Source organism: Archocentrus centrarchus, chromosome 12, assembly GCF_007364275.1.
Source record: "Archocentrus centrarchus isolate MPI-CPG fArcCen1 chromosome 12, fArcCen1, whole genome shotgun sequence".
NCBI classification, from domain to species: domain Eukaryota; kingdom Metazoa; phylum Chordata; class Actinopteri; order Cichliformes; family Cichlidae; genus Archocentrus; species Archocentrus centrarchus.
In genome coordinates, this window is record NC_044357.1 from 7,874,103 (window position 1) to 7,889,255 (window position 15,153).

The following is a 15,153-nucleotide window of genomic DNA, read 5'->3' on the forward strand; positions in this document are numbered from 1 at the left end:
CTGATGGAGAAGACAAGCCTGAGAAAAACTGACCAGCTATGTCTCCAGTGCAAATCATGCCCTCTTCACAGGCTCATTGAATGCAGACTGACCGCTCACAGGAGCAGGGCTCAAAACATGTTCAAAAGCAAACTCATATGTAACACTGAGACACATTACTGGGATTTACAAATATGACAGAAGAAATCATTTTCAGTTATTTGTGTGTGGTCTACCTTATGTGCGTCCTGTGAAGAAACAGATTTTCACAGGAGTGTAAGTCCAATGAAAAGCGAAATACAACCCTTACTGGTTCCATAGGGATAAAAATGGTCACAATCCAGTGCACTTGATTAATTGATCATCAGCGAATGTGACCACCTCTATAAAAGCAGAAGTGCTTTGAGGTCTCAGTTAGAGTAGAAAAGTGCTATTTAAGCACCAGTGCATTTACCATTTAGAGTTTTAGTGGTTTGCTGGTCTGGACCATTCAGGTTGTGTTAACATAATCCCACAATCTTTGCAGGAGTGGGTGTCCCAGCAAATTTACCCTAAGTTCTGACTGTTCCTGGCTCAGAAAAAAGTTAAAAAGAAATTGGTGGTACATCTCAGACTCTATGGGCCCCAGTTAGCATCTTAAATGTTTAAGTTCATGACAGGCCAATTAAAAAAAAAGACTGAACAAGTATGACTTGTTTGGAAGAGCTGCAGGAGAACGCTCCTTCTATCGAAGAAGAACATGGCAGCATGGTTTAGGTTTGCAAAGCTGCAATCTGATCAAACCACAAGACTTCTGGAACAATGTCCTTTGGACAGATGAGAACAAAGTAGAGGTGTTTGGCCATAATGCACAGCACTACAGTCGCGTTAGGCTAGCACAGTGGTTCCCAAGTTAAGAGTGTTGTGGCACCCTTAAAAACCAGAAAAGCCCATGGGACCCCCTTTAACCCCATGCTAGAAGCCTGTCTTCACACTCATCAAAATACAAGAGAAAGTGATGTGTTTTCTTGAAAAATATATTTAAAAAATAAACAACACAGGCTGTTGGCTATAAATTGCCAATACTACCCAGTCAAATGTACTGGGACACAAACTTCAATACAAGAGCAGTACATTTAGGTCACAGTAATGAGTAATATCACAACTAACCACCTCCTATTACCAGTTTTAAATTCACTTTTTATATAAATAAATACATTATATAAATATGTAACTATGCATCCTTGTAATTTCAATTGTAATTTCAATTTCTCTTATTACTGCGGCCCCACTGCAGTACCTTCACATCCACACTTTGGGCACCACTGGGCTAGCAGATACCTCTGTTTGTTGTCATTTGTATAATGCCTTTTTGACCTCATAGCTGAAAAGTCACAGGTGTAACTAATAATATGAATAAAGTGTGCACTCCATTTACTTGTTCCAGTTCCAGGGCTAAGGTTTTGGGCATGTCGGCTCATTTATATTATTAGTACCATATGTGGCTTTCCCACTGTATGGCACAATATATGCCATAAAAAGCTGATAGTCCAGCCACTCTTCCGTCACAGAGGGCAGTGATGTGCAGAAAATGGGAGTGGAGCCAGGTTAAATTATAGTCCAAGATGCATCTCTCCCAGTGATGAATAACGACAATAATAAACAACATACAACAGGCTGCAGGGAACAGCCAGCACCCTCACACTTAAGATGCCACATTAGGTACAAGATAGGAAATAACTTGTAACAGAATTATAGTGATCCAGTTTATAGTCTCTTATATGTTTATTTAAACTGCATATAGTCTAAATATAGTATCAGTGGTTTTCACGTGACAGTAAAAAAGTATGAGTGTTCATCATCATGCACAGAGAAGTTGAGGACAGCAGAGGAAGAGCAATAACAGTCTGGTTATGTTCCCCTTGCAGAGCCTGCCACCTCGTGCTGAGAATCTGTATTACAACATATAGTGTTTGAATAACAAGTTCTGCGCTGTCAATTTTTATTATTATCTTTATTTGTTTATTTTATTTATTTATTTATTTATTTGAAACGCCAACAAAACCAATGTAGATGTATTCGTCGTATTACAGAAAAAGCTCAAAGATGAGCACAGCTAGTGCTGTGGCTGTTTTTCACACTGCTGACTGTGCAAATTGTCCACCTTTATTTGTTTCACCTTTATCATAGAGTGATTTAAAAATACTGCGATTACTCTGTTTGTTTTTTTTTTCAAATGTTTATATTTTGCATGCATTTTCAGATTCTTACTAAAACGCTTTGCTCAGCATCTTTGTTTTCTTTCAAATGTCCTATATGAACAACATTTCCTTGGGACTGTATATGTGAATAATTCATAACTTTAGCCATTAATTTTAACTTTTTAATTGAGCAACGCAGAGATGGTGTAGCCCGACGGAGCCCGGAGGCGTTTTACCAGATCGCCGGGCCCGTTTTTACGTCACTGCCACCATATTGAATCAGGAAGTGGGCTGAGTCTGTAGGAATCCCGAGGTGAGCTGAGCGCCTTCGCCCGATCGGTCCACCGTTTTTCCGATTTTTTCCATCTTTAACGTTCAGGTTACATGCTGCGTGGCCTTCCTGCTGGTCGAGGTCGGCTCCTTTCTTTGGATTTGGTCGTTTCGCAGCCTTAGCTATGAGTACTCTCACGCAGAGAACGTCGGGCCTCGTCCAGCGGCGGACCGAGGCCATTCGCAGCGCCGCCGCCGAAAAGGAGAGGGAGTCCGGGGGTGAGGAGGACGAGGGCCGCGCCGCGGGGAGGAGGAAGACGAAGACAAGGGCGACTCGAAGGAGACCAGACTCACACTAATGGAGGAAGTGTTGCTCTTGGGCCTCAAGGACCGAGAGGTGAGGGTTGTGTTTGCAGTCCGCTGACCAGGCTGGCTGATAACTTACTCGTTTTACCTAACATTAGGTAACCCACAGTTTACGGTGCGTCAGCAACAACGGCTGCAAACGTCAACAAAGCCCAAGTCGGGTTTATTGAACCCCTAGTTAAAAGTTTCCTGGTATATTTGTGTTTGGAAGCGTTTAGCTTCAAAGTGTGTTGCTGCTACGCTTGTTAGCAGATGTCATGTAGCTTGAGTTAACCGCACTGAAACGTTTGGTTGCTGCTCGGAAGCAGACGAGGGTTAAAAATTTTTTAAATGTAAAAAAAAAAAGAGGGGGTTGCAGAATGAAAACACTTGTCGGGTTTGTTGAGCTTCGTAGCTCGCGTTACTCGGGGCAGTTGGCTTGACAACTCGCCAGAGAGACACGACTCGCCTTTTTCACCTCACTGAGCTTAGGCTCCGTCCAACACGTCAGCTAAGTTAGCGTGTGTGTCTTTTCTTCCTCCTCCAGGGCTACACGTCTTTCTGGAACGACTGTATTTCTTCCGGCCTTCGGGGCGGTATGCTGGTAGAATTGGCCCTCAGAGGGAGGCTACAGCTGGAGGCCTGCGGTGTGCGGAGGAAAAGCCTGCTGGCGAGGAAGGTGAGAACTATTGTACGGCCAGGTGTCCTGTTAAATGCGCTGACGTAGTGCTCGGCACTTGACACAGTTTGCTTTTGTTCACCTGAAGAAGGATGCATTCTTCTACCTGTAGTTCCACACCTTTCACCTGTGCAATTCCTGTTCACACAGGATGTGAATCTACATCATAATCAGACAGACAGTAGACTAAATTGTTTTTAAAATATGATTCCTTTTTTGTTTGGCAAGGTGATTTGCAATCAGACGCACCAACGGAGATGTGCTGCTGGATGAGGCCTTGAAACACATTAAAGAAACGCAGCCTCCAGAGAGTGTCCAGAGCTGGATAGAGCTCCTGAGTGGTGAGATAAGGGCTGCTGTATTTGTTAACCAAACCTGGCAGTGAGCTGCTCATTGTTTTACCTTTTGGACATGTGGGTGTCCACAAGATTAAAGTGCTGCTTGGGAGATGAATTGATTTAAAAAAAAAAAAATGTTTGTTAAACGGCTTCTAGTGCCTCAAATGGCAGTAGATGGAAAAAACAGCTGATAGTTATGGATGCACCAATACATCAGTAGATGTCAGCATTGTTGTTGGTTATGTGAGATGACATTGGCAGTAGCCAGTTTTTATCTGTAGTCATGTGTCTATTCGAAGATGGACAAATGTCAGATGATAGTGGTACTGATAAAGAATTTATGCCCTTTATACACTTATTTTTAAATTAGTTTTTTTTTCCCTCTAAAAACAGCTGCTTGTCTGCAGAATTTAACAATGGGTGCATCCTTTTTGGTAATAATCTAGCTAGCACTAGAAATGGCACTGGAAGCACTTGTCGGGACATAGCATTATTTATTTTGCTATGTCTAAAAGTCTCTCTCAATGTTGTCACATAGGTGAGACCTGGAATCCGCTCAAGCTGCACTATCAGCTGCGAAATGTCAGAGAACGGCTGGCCAAAAACCTGGTAGAGAAAGGTGTCCTTACGACAGAGAAGCAGAACTTCCTGCTTTTTGACATGACCACACATCCGCTCACCAACAGTACCATTAACAGGTGTGCTCACTCACTCACTCTTTGATGTGTAATTAAGCTGATTTAAAGCTTGATTCAAACTTCAATGAAAAGCATAGTGTTTTATGTGTTATTTTTACCTTTAGTTTGCATACATGAACTGTAATCGAGACGGGCAGTCACACCCCCGGCTTATTTTTCTACAGGTGACCCGTATTTGCACAGTTTTGACTACATAGAATTCCAGTTAAAGTACAGTTAAAAAAAAAAAAAAAAAAAAAAAATCAGCACACATATAAACCTGAAAGGGGCCATGTATGATTTTATAATTTAGATCCCATAGTTCACACCCTTGCTTCTGGTCTTGCATTAAAACAAGCAGCTGTAGTAGAACAAGGAAAAAAAAGGTCTTGTTGCAGGCTATGCTGATTAGTTAACTGTAACCTAACCTTCCTGGCAACTGTGTAGTTTTTGCTCTTGAGAGCGTAAAAACAAACTTTCTGTGTCACTGCTGAGGAAAATAAAGTAATGCTAAACATGAAGCTACAACCGGTACACAGATTAATACAAAGACTGGTAGATTATTATTTTGTGTTTTTTTCTAATCTCAGGTGTAAAACAACATAACTATACAGAGGTGTTTAGCAAGCACCTCCAGCCTTTATTCTAAAGGCTTATTTCTTCGGTGTTGTTTTTATATTTTGAGGTAGCTCCTGAATTATGTAATAATTCATTAAATTTGATGCACATTAATGCTAGCTGTAAAACTCTGTAATATTTATCATTGCCTACAGCGCCTTGTTAAGAAGGTCCAGGACTCCGTTTTGGAGAAGTGGATCAACGATCCCCACCGCATGGACAAGCGGGTTCTGGCCCTGATCCTCCTCGCTCACTCGTCTGATGTTCTTGAGAATGCCTTCGCCCCGCTCCAAGACGACCAGTACGACCTCGCCATGAAGAGAGTTCACGCTCTGTTAGAGCTGGAGCCCGAGAAAGAGAGCGCTAAGCCCAACGCCAATGAACTAATGTGGGCTGTGGTGGCCGCCTTTACTAAATGAAAACACCTGATTGGCTGGACTGAAAGATGGGCCTGTATTATTTAATTGGTTGAAGGACTTAATGAGACAGACTTCACTCTAATGAGACAATCTATTTTGGTTGGGGAGCCTGTTTAGACATCTATTCTGGATGAAATATTGGTGGTAGTCCATATTAATACACAGTCTTGATTGGTGGTGGGCTTCACCAAGTTAAGTTGGTTGGATGGGACAGTCTCTTAAATGGAAAAACGACTGGCTGCTTTCACCCAAGTGAGGTACATTATCTGCCACTGCAAAGGATATGCTTATTCAAACATCAACACTACATACAGGTGGGTTTCTGTTCATGTTAGATGACGTCAGTGAACGCTGTAGCTCGCAACAGTAATCATGGTGAAAATGAAGATAATGACTGGGGCCAAGTTTCCCCTCATGCGCTGAGGAAACGTCCTCTCTTCATCACATCAAGATCTCCATACCCCGCCATGTGCTAATGCAAGGATAAAGGATAAGCAATTCCCTTTCCACTCACACAGGTCTCCTGCTTCCACCTGGTCAGTCCCAGCTGAGTTAAGAGCACATCTCTGGGTTACTGCTATAACAGACTACCTGAATGTTTCAGTTTCATTTTGTTTTGTCTTTAATTTTTCCTTTCCTCCTTTCTTCCTCAATGCCCTTTGAGGAGGAGAGCGAGGCTGAGCGCGAGCTCAGTCCCTGCATCGGTGATCGTGAGCTCATTTGGCCCTTAGGTTTTGATGTGAATGGAGATTTAAAATGTGCAATCTAACAACACTCTCATTAGTTTTGTGTTTAGAAAGTGCAGCTAGTCTTCCATTTCTATTTAAGTTGCCAGTCAATGCTTGAGAGTAGCCTGCCATTTATCAACTGTTTTGCACAGCCGATAGCCCTGCAGGTAGGTTAGTATTTGTAGGTATTTCCTCGGGTTTGTGTAACCCATTGTGACGAAGGGATTTGATGATTACCATAGTTTATAATGTTTATAAAGAAAAAAGAAAGGTATCCAGCTCTATAAATATTTTAACAAAATCATTCCTTTGGCAGTTTAAAAAAAAAATGCTGCTTCTTACATTTTTAAATGTGAATCAAGATGTAAAGATGCAGGCAAAACAACAGGTAGTGATCTAATTTGGATATTTGAAAACCCTCCGCACGACTTACAGTGATCATCAGTGTTTACCTATACATATAAGGAATTGTTAGGCAAACAGACTAATTCTTTTAGTTATTAAAATATAAAAACCCACACATTTTCTCACTTAACACAAGTGGTATATAGTCTTAGAAGTAGTAATTAGGTTTCCTTTTCCTGAAAACAATAAGGATGAGTAGAATTTCCTTTTGTTATCATAGTTTAAAAAAAAAAAAAAACAAAGACAGGTCTGGTGCGGGAATTTCCACACGCGACTGATCAACAGCTAACTTGTTTGCTTCTGAAGAAATCGTCCCCTGTCGTGATTTATTCCACTAGTCGCCGCTGGAGGTAGGTGAGAAAATGTGTTGTGCAATTTGGGTGAGTCAAGCTTTTCCGTTGCCAGATCAGAATAAAATGTGTTTCAGTTTCTATGTCCTTTCATGATTACATTTTTTTTTTTTTTCTTTCGTTTAATCGGTCTTTGTGCGCGTGTTGTACGGTTTGGTACATGGAGGGGTTACATATGGCCAGGATGAATCCTTGTTTATGACTCAGTCTATTGGAGCAGAAATGATCTCCGAACGTGTTTTGGCTCCAGTCTGGGAACATTTGTTTCTCCGTTGTAAAAAAAATTGATTATCAACATCATTCTGGTCTGATCAGTGTGGTCTGTGTATGAAGTTACATCGCCTGTTTGTTTTTGCCTTTTTTCTACCTGCACAATAGCAGTGGGTATGAAGAACTGTCGAGACACGTTTACAGCAACAAGACCATGCTCGCTATCGGTGGAGGGCTGTGATGCTTGTGGATGTAGCTACGGACAAGCGGCTTGTATGTAATTATTAATCATTTTATGTGTACGGTCTAGTTGAATTCAGTGAAAGGGATCTTCTCTCCTATCCTCTATAATTCTGTATGCTTTTTGTATTACCACAAAAAAATAAACTAAGGATCCTTTAAGTGCCTGAATCTATACTGTTTTGCTGCTGTTTTATTTCATAATTTGGTTAAATTTTTTAAAAAGTATGATGACAACGAGCTCGTTTTCATCAATATTTTGGTTCTTCAGGTAGATGGTTTGATTCACATTCATCTAATAATTGATGAAAAACTTTTGTGAATTAAGTAATTATAGAAAAATGCCAAATTGTATTTTTCTGAAATGTGGAAAATTTTCTTCATTTTTTTTTTTTTTAAATTACTCCCTAAAGCTGGAAAATTAACAGGAGCCCATTTGTTAATTTTGTGGAACAGGTTATTTAGTGCTCCCATCCAGGAACGAGCTGCTGCACCATTTCCCATAAAACTGAACTGCTGTTTTACAACTTGCAGTTGCTCTGATTACCTGAGTATCATGTTACCTTATCATACTATCTTTGCTAACTGCTGGCTCCAACTACAGTTTCCATTGCAAGTACAGGAGTGGCTCCTCACTCGCTATTGTCAGGAAAGAAAATGTCAGGTGGAAAATTGGAAATAGAAGGAAAAGTCAAATGAAACGGGAAAATGTCAATGAAAAACGAAGGTGAATTCTTTTTTATTTCTGAGCAAAGGAGCAAAAGTTTGCTGATGCTATTACTCTGACCTTTAAATAAAATTCTATACATCTATTTAGACTAAATTCTAAATATATCCAATAGATATATTTCACAGCAGGAAAAGCACAGGTGTCATTAATGGTGTTATGAATAAAACTGTAGAGAGACTTTCTGGGCTGTTTATTGGACTTTAAAAAAATAATTTTAAAGCATTTTTTATGCCAGGAGTCCTCTTGATGCTGACTATTAAAATATTTTTGTGCACAGAGAGAGACAGACGGGAGAGAAAGAGACCCAGAGAGAGAGAGACAAAGACAGAAAGTGACAGATAGAGAGAGAGAGAGAAGAGAGAGAGACAGAGAGTGAGAAAGATAGACAGACAGATAGAGAGACAGAGACCCAGAGAGACAGACAGTGAGAAAGAGACCCAGAGAGAGAGACAAAGACAGAAAGTGACAGATAGAGACCCAGAGAGAGAGAGAGTGAGAAAGATAGACAGAGACAGACAGAGAGACAAAGACAGAAAGTGACAGATAGAGACCCAGAGAGACAGACAGTGAGAAAGAGACAAAGACAGAAAGAGACCCAGAGAGAGGGAGAGACAGCAACATAGAGACAGATAGATCACCTGGCCATGTAAAGTCATGAGTCACGAGGCTAATATATAGCTGTTGGTAAACACCTAATCATGCCAATTTTTTTCTAAAGCTCCGATCAAAACAGGTTCACAGAGAGACATGCGATGGCTGCCTAACAGTGAAATTTGATACTTACTGTTACGCATGGTTTTCCTACAGTAGTTAATGGGTGTGGAGTTAGAAACCCCTCTTTAGCCTAGTCATAATTTTGCTTGAGGCTACTGCTCTTATTAACTGATGCCGGCACAGCCTCTGATACACCACAAACTCTGATCATATTGTCACCAACAGTTGTCTCTGATAACTAAGAACACAGCAATTATACTCTTTAATAATAAGCCCAGCATCAGTGATCCTGCTGATTCACAGTTTTGATCCGTTTCTGATAGTAAGAAATGAGCACTGTTTTTAACTGTTAGCAGAAACCCTGCGTTCACCAGCTGTTTGCCTTCAGAACCACCACACATGCACATATTACACATGACCACATACTAAATTTACTGAATAGATATCTTTTATTAACAATTCATGACACACTTCCACCTATGCAGGCATTTTTGTTTTTTTATCCACATATTTGAAGTATATTCATGGGTAAGTGAAAGTACCTTTAAGTCCGTGGCAGTTACATGTTACAGCTTAAAATATAATGGAGCATAACACACACGAATGTCCACAGATAGTATATGGTATAAACAGGTGATAATCAGCATCTTTGGCAGATATCTTCCATTCGGATTGTCCCCCCTCGGTCCAGCTCGTCACCAATCTGAATCAGAGGATCAGCAGGCTCCCCGTTTTCCTCCACAGAGCTTTGAGTCCACTGTCATTTCGAATCCAGCAACTCCGGCGAGACGTTTCCACAACCTTATGTACATCCCACTTAAGGCCGGTATATTGCCACGAGTAATGAGCCAGTATATGAGACTTTTTTTTTTTTTTGTTTGTTTGGCTCACTGCCTTTCAGATTTACAGTACACACTTCATCTTGATGTGCTCTCGCATTTCGTCTCACTTGACATTGGCAACAGTCTTGTAGTGCTTGACAAGCAATTCAAGCAGTTTGTATTTCCAGTAGAGTTCATCGCCAGCTTGTCGAAGCTCACGTGCGCAGAGTTCAACAGCAGCAGAAACTAATGGGATATCTGAGGGGAGAAAAAAAACAGCATTTACATTATATTAGTTAAGCATTCGCAATCTATTAGTAAAATATAAAGCTCAATTCAGTCTGTTTATGTACTCACCTTTGCTGGCCATTTTTTTTCAGTGATAACAGTCCAAAGAACAGAGAGCTTCACGGGTTCAGTTTTTCTGCCGTCTCGCTTCTCACAAAACTGTGTCGCAGCTTGACATGAACAAACAGGTATGAACTATTCATAGGCTGCAGAAGCTTTAAGTAATCACACAGAAAAAAAAAAAAAACCCCTGTTAGTCACGAGCCAGCTTTCCTCCTCTTCCTCCTCCTACTACGTTGTTTACGAACTTCTCTAATCAGTAGTGCTACATAAAACATACTATGATTACTCTTTATTAAAGATATGCATCCTATCCTGGATTGTTTGTGTCAGACAGTCAGGTTTGACAGTACAAGAAGTATTGTCTTCTTGTACTGTCTTCTTGTACTGTACAATAAACACACAAGTGTGCTAAAAACACAGTTGTATGAGGCGGTTTCAAAGAGAAAGTAAAACAGCTTCTTCTACTGTGTCACATGAAGCAAGATGTCATTACACAAGTGTGTCCCCTTATTTTAAAGTTCTCACACTTATATAATCCAACCATAAAGATATTTTTTCTGAGAGTACAGTCTGAGTGTACAGCAACAGTTCACAGCACATTTTGTGTCCTAACCGGCTGATAATAATGATAAGATATTTCAGATTTCAGACTGTTCTGAACAGACCTCAGTGTGTGTGTTATATAAACACAAACACAATTTTTTTTTTTATGTCAGAGCATCACATTAATAGACCTCCTGTAAGCTTCAGTGACTGAATCCTTTCAAAATCAAGCCGGCTTTTCATTCAGCCAACATCGCTCTAAACAAATTACACACACTGAGTTCCTGACCTCACTGCACCTGACGCTGATGAAAACGTTTGTGACGTGAAAGCAGCACTTCCTGAAAAACGTTATTCTGTGGCCTATGAACTTTTTGGGGCATGCGTCTTCATGCAGACATAAGGAAATGCCTCGGAAACTACACTGCTGTCTATAATCATGTGATCGCTGCTGGCAGAATTGCGCTGTTATTTCATCATCCGAGCAAAGACGATTTATTTTTCAGAACTGTTTCAAAAAGAATGTAAACTTCATGTAGACTTAAGTACAAGTTAAATCTTTGAGAGTTAAAATGAAATTCAGATTATTAAAAGTGCCAGAACATAAATGTGTAATCTTCGTGACATCATGCGTTTGTTAATACTCGTACCACATAACTGGCCGGTCTAGTTCTAACACACATTCACTGGCCTCTTTATGTAGTACATACCTGTTCAGCTGCGTAACTGTCTTATCAACCAATCACATGACTGCTCTGAGCTTCTAGGATTTCCTGCACCGCCAACTCTAATCTTTACAGAGAATGGCCAAACAAGGCTTGGTCTGCGTCTCAGTGTCTGCTGTGACATTTGTTTGGGAGGGTCAGAATTTAGCATAAACAGCATGAACACATGGATCCATCCTGCCTCGTACTGTATCAATGCTTCAGGTTATTTTTGGTGGTGTAATGGTGTGATGGATATTATCTTGGCACACTTTGGGCCTTATAGTCCCAATTGAGCATTGTTAACCCCGCAGCCTATCTGAGCACTGTTGCCAACCATTTCCACCCCTTTATGACCGCAGATTACCATCTTCTGATGGCTGCTTCCAGCACGATAACACACCATGTCACAAAGCTCAGATCATCTCAAACTGGTTTCTTTAACATGACAATGACTTCACTGTACTCAAACATAGTGATGTGGTGGAACAAGAGATTCACATCATGGATGTGCAACTGGAAAAATCCCCAGCAACTGTGCGATGCAATCATGGCAATATGGACCAAAGTCTCTGAGGAACATTTCCAGCACCCTGTTGAGTCTGTGTTGCGATGAATTGAAGCCATCCTGAACACAAAAGGTGTACCGATTAAACTGTCTGCTGAGTATAGGTCAGTACTTTAGCCTTGTGGTTCCCAAACACAGGATCAGGCCCCATAATTAATCAGAGGGATGCAGAAGAGCCATGAACATGTTTATTTTTTAAAATGACCTTTCTGTATATTTTGAACACAACAAACCAAGTTTAGGTTGCATATGCAGTACTTATATATTAATCAAACCATTCTGAGACATTTAGAGGAGAAATTTCTTCATATTTTATTTTCTATTAACATTAAAATATACCAAATGGCCCCAAGTATGACTGTTTGGTGCTTAAACAACAGCATACAATTTATAATAAATCACCATAAATGTAATATGTGGAACTGTTAAGTAAGCTGCTAAAGCTGTCGTGTAACTGCCCAAAAACTTAAAAAATGTCCCAAAGTCAGTACTGTAGTTAATGTACTTAAAGAGGGCAAATCTGTGTTCCACTGCTGTGGATTTCCCACACACTGCTGTTTATCTGCAGAGCTCACGTGGTTGCAGCAGGTGTGGCTCTGCTGTGATAACAGCACTGTAAAGTGGACCAACCCCTTGGATTGTTTAATACTGGCCAGCCCTGATGGTGTGAGACAGCCTATGTTTTTAAAGTAAATGAACATGCTTATGGTGGTTTCTGTAGTGTTTAGTCTTGTGACATTTTGTATGACAACAAAGTTTTTGTGTGCAATATTGCTGAAAATAAATCCCCCGTGAGCCTTTCACTTCCACTTCTTGGGTGGGAGTGGCAACGCTTTGATGGAAATCATCAATTGGAAAGCATATAGTTGGCCTTGACATAAGTTTGCACTCCGTGCTTGGATTGTTGTGACGAGAGTGAGTAGATTGTGTGAACACCCCCCCCCCCCCCCCCCCCCAATATTGTGTAAATACTGGTTGGACCAAGATTGAGTAAATATAAATGAAAAGGACACAGATTTGATGTTGATAATCAAGCTGTTCATGTCACCTGGGTTGAAGTAAGAATTAAGATCATTTAATGTAAACGTGCTTAAGAAATGTTATTTACCTAAAGGTTTGCATATATTTATATGTTGTAAGTAAATATTAAACAATCTGACTGCCTATTGTACATTATATACCAGTAATAATAATATTACTGAAGCATTCACATGCAGCTGGTTGACGTGGAAATTGTTATGAACGTTCAGGACCTTAACCACAGCAGCCCATGCTGGTTTCTTATGTGTAGCGGGGCACAAAATCATGAATCCGTGTGACACTGCTTGAGTGCTTTTTCATAAGAGCCCCAACTGGAAATTCATCTACTGATAAATTAGATATAAAAATACAAATCAATTTATATAGTCATAATAAAAACTTAAGTAAAGACGCATCTCTTTTGTCTGTCATTCCTAATTCAGGGTTAATTCCTGTTCTATATAAAACTAGATGTGCATCAGCTCAATGCCACAAGACAGAAAGACTCTCAGTCTTCTTTTACTGAAAAAATTAAGCATACAAAGTATCCAAATTCTACACAAATGAAAAAAAATCAACTAGTCTTCCGCAAAACACACATGCACGCACGCGCGCACACACAGAGGAATCGATTTGGGCATGGAGGCATGAAGGAACACCTCTTCATGTCCTTGTTGGCTTTGCTGAGTTAAAGCATCCTCCTTGTGGAAGTAAGCGACTCACAGATAATGAGAAATTCTGGAAAGACATTTTTTTTTTTTTTTTTTTTTGCATTTTTGGCCACAAGCGGCTTTTTGCTAGCAGTGGAGAGAGACAGGAAATGGGGGGAAAGATATAGGGGAAGACACGCGGGCAAATTGGTCGCCAATTTGTCCGCGTCGCCGAACCCGCGCCGCCCGCACCGCAACGCGGCATATGTATGTGGTTCGCCGGCTTCACCACTAGCCACCCAAGTGCCCGAAAGACATCTTTTGTCATTCATGAGAAACAGGAAACTTTTGGTTAAATAAAGCTGACCCCTCCCCCTGACACCTGTCTGAGATCATCCCGGCTGTACGTTGCTGCCTGTGCGTCAGTGAAAGTGAAATGTTTCCCTCTGCTGTTGTGGAGCTGAATCTCACTGATTAATTGAATTGTGATCAGAGAGAGAATATTAATTAGTAACTGAATTTCTCAGTTTTCGACTGCACAAAACAAAGCAAAGGCGTCACCTTTGATGGGCATTTTACCCTTTAGTCTTTTGTGCTCCATGAACCATGCTATATATTCCACATGGTCATATAAGATAAGAACTTTAGTAATTCAGTGGAAATTATTGTGCCTTTTACATGCTCAATGCAAAATAAAAAAATAGAAAGGGTGCAGAAACAGAAACACTGTGTGCAGAGTCACAAACAGAAAGACCAACCAAAAAACCCCAAAACGAAAAAATAACAGAATAAAGCTCAGCTGTGAAAAAACAAGACACAGATAATAACAACATAAAATATGAACATAAATATGTACATCAGTTTGCATTTGATACTGTAATAATAATAATCCTCCCATGTGGAACAGAACAGGTGGAACCATGTAAGAGTGTGGTCCTATAACATGATGTGTAGATTTATAAATGTTTCAGATGTCAGAGAGGGGGAGTTATACAAAGAAAAAAGAAAATACAAGCAATACAAACAATACAATACAATAAATACATAAGGAAACTACATGCAATTTTCATAAAGGTATAAGTAAATTAAAACTAAATTAATTGTTCATATTGATGGCAAAAAACACAGGTGGTCCAAGATTGGATTAGAAGGTGCTTGTTGTACAAAATGTTGACAGATGTGACCAATTCTTTAGTTGTTTTTTTAAAATTGACTTTAAGTGGCAGATGTTCTGATTGTCTGACACATCTCCTTTATCAAGGAGATGTGTCCTTGTTAAAGGTTGTATAATGAAACTATGGATTTCAGTGCTGTTTATTTGCTTACGACCAAGTTGTAAGACAATAAGTTATGTGTGATAAAACACATGCATGCATAAACAATTTAGAAGCCTGTAGTGATAACTGTGGTCTTCTATAAGCCTAAAAAATTAACAAACGAAATTTAACACAATTACAATACCTGACCAGTGTCAAAAATGTGCCAAAAATCATTACCGGATGGAAACACTGTAAATACTCCAGTCAGTCACCAGATGGCGGTAAAATCAAGCTCAATCAAGAGCGCTCCAGTTGTCATATTACTGCGCATGCGTCACTTTGACTGGCTTTGTGC

At 40.1% G+C, this 15,153-nt stretch overlaps 1 pseudogene; it reads left to right on the forward strand.

The window, feature by feature from the left end:
• Positions 1-2,419: 2,419 nt before the first annotated feature.
• Positions 2,420-7,604, forward strand: LOC115789524 (Golgi phosphoprotein 3-like; annotated as a pseudogene).
• The last annotated feature ends 7,549 nt before the right edge of the window (positions 7,605-15,153 follow it).